We start from the raw sequence: 3,021 nt of genomic DNA on the forward strand, positions 1-3,021 counted from the left end.
CTGTTATTGCTATTGCTGCCCCACCTTTAAGCCTGCACAGTCTATAAGCCTCAACTTATGTTACTTTCCCTCAAGGTTTCTGTTGTCATCTATTGTGTCTGGCTAGCCATCAAAATGTTTGTTAAGAATATTGTCACTGATACAAGCCTTCTTTAATGCTTTAATGCTGGATCACCACGATAAAAGTGTTATAATTGTTAAAAATAGGTACAATATGGCTGTAATTATTTGTGGAAAAAATATTGACTTGTAATGTCCACAGTCTACTACATTTGACATGTACACATTCATCTTTGCTGATGGATGGACACTCCACTAGAGAGAAAATTATTTGTACATTCTGTCTATATCAACAAAAGACTAAGATTTTAAAATAATAGCGGAGCATTCCCTGGAAAATGAGCACATCAATAATTGGCAATGATGTTTAACATTTCATGACTTACACTGTTTGACAAAAGCACAGTGTAACCCATACATCCCTGTACCAAGAAGAACAAATATGTGATATTAAACAAAGTGTGATTTAGCAGTGTTCCAGTACTAACTACTGGCACACAGATTGGCGAAAAAAGCAACAATTTGAAGTACTTGTGTAATTTACGGTTAAATAAAGAAAACAAATTAAACTTGATTTTGTACATGTTTTATTATCATACTGTATTACAAATAAGGTATTACATGTTATTTATTGCTTGTATATTTTCTATAATGACACAGTGTGCTTGACCACAGTTGCAGCACAGTGCTTTAAAGAGCATGTCAACTACGCACAGTATTTCTGAAAACCTTTCTCAGCTTATCTGACTCCAGGACCACTGAAACACAGCCGGTGATGCAGACAGCAGAAGAGTAGTAATGTAAGCAAGCTAGATTGATATGCTATGGCGTTAGTAACAGTATATCAATAGCTGGTGGGTTTTCATGCAGTTAATTGAACCTGACAAGCCCAAAAATCATTAATTATATTAATTACATTAATATGTTTATACTATAATGTAATTGTATAATTTAATATAATTTTAATTATATAATATTATATATTATATAATATAAAGTATTCTGCCCGTTGACCAATTCTCACACTGTACTGAATTACAAATCATACATTGTTTTGTTCTGTGTGGTATTTTATTTTAAAACACTGAAACTCAAAATTAATTATTTTAAGGTGACATTTGTTTTACATATGTATACTCTGTACTTTGCCATTTACAGATGCATTGTCCCTAAAATAACTACGTTTTAGATATATCCAGTAGTGAAAGTAGACCCTCCCCACCCCATCCCCTACTGATCAGTAACATCAGGGTGCCAACAGCTAATAACAAAAGTTGTTCCTATATTCTATCATAAAGTTAGCACAGACAAAATATTAGTTGTGGTTATACCACTGTAGAAATACTAACATGTAATATACTCATATAATTATTCTTAAATTTTCCTAGCATCCAATAAGGGCAGATGTCTTACAAATGACAATTCCAAATCAAGTAGCCCTGGCCTGTACATGTTATTTACTAAGTTATTAAATATTCTTGAACATTCTGGTAGGAGACAGGTGGGTGAATTGGTGGATTTAATGGAGGCAAAGAACCGTGCTCAGAAATTTGCTCAGAAAACTGAGCAGTGTCAATGAAATAACCACAAAACTGCCTAACACAAAGGCATTTCTACATATGCTACTTGCTACACAGAAAATCTGTGGTCTGCCAATATTTCTCCATAGAGATTTTCTGCCAGAGAGGCTTTGCACACATTTTTTAAAGATTTTAATCTGAATTTCTTAGCAACACTAATGTGTGGTGAAAGCTTTGAGGTCAGCTGGTGAATCTCTGAGTGTTATTTTTACTATGATAGTGTACTACTTTAGTATATAGCAAAAAATTCAAATGCATGTAACTTTACACTTCCTGGAATAAATTCAGCTGCATGTAGTTTTAAGCAAGTTGCATCTTTTTGAAAACACCTAACTGCGATTGATGTTTGTTTTTGTACAATGCACTCCCAAAACCTGTACTTCTCACCCCCCAACTGCCAATTATAACCCAATTATAATTTCATGGTTGGGGAAAGGGCAGTCATAAATAAAGTTTAGAAGAATAATTGATAACAATTTATAAAACTGGGGATACATTTTCTCTCTAAAAGCTTGGAATAATATTTTGTAACTCCTATGCAGGATGTTGAAACTTCCATTTTGAGTGGAACTGTGTGTAAAAATGACAGTGCTGTAGGATTTGTCTGAAATTCCAGATAACCTTTCACAGATGTTTTAGAAAAACTCCAAGAGACATTAATATAGATGTACAAAGATATGTAATTTACCCTGACAAACATCCCATAAAGAACATAGTAGTAAGAAACACATATCCCGCAACCACAGCTCTCTCTCTCTCTCTCTCTCTCAAAAAAAAAAAAATCCCTATTGATAGTTTTAAATGTGGCATCACCACCACTGCCAATTGTACTAACACAAGACACATTATCAATTTCACTGTTATGCTGTATAATCGTACTCAGCCAGTAGTGTGGACAGGTGGTCATGGATGCGAGCTCATAACCAGACAGTTGTGGGTTCAAGCAGTGGGAGGGAAACATCTGGATGTGAATCTGAATTGTTGCATTAAATGTCAAGCTATATATATGGATGATAGGTCAGACAGTAGACAAGTTAGGTTAGGTGTGCCTGCCAAGCAGAGATTTAGCAGCTGTATTTAACCTCTCTGACCACTAAAGCACTTTAGCCCATGGGAATATGAACTGATTTTTGTAACACTGTATTTGCAACAGTAATATCTGGGACGAGCTGAACAGGCAAAACACTGAGCATTGTCGTGAAATGTTACGGATGCTACAGAGGTTGCATTTTGCGTTTGCATTACCTACGGACTTCACCTCCCATCAGTATCTCTGCGGAGCGTTACGTAAGGTTTTGCACATTGAGCTCACCTCGCTCTTCCTGTCACCGAACACTTCCTCAATGAAATTTGTCCCTCCCTATTATCCGTTCGGAATCTG

Source organism: Megalops cyprinoides, chromosome 5, assembly GCF_013368585.1.
Source record: "Megalops cyprinoides isolate fMegCyp1 chromosome 5, fMegCyp1.pri, whole genome shotgun sequence".
NCBI classification, from domain to species: Eukaryota; Metazoa; Chordata; class Actinopteri; order Elopiformes; family Megalopidae; genus Megalops; species Megalops cyprinoides.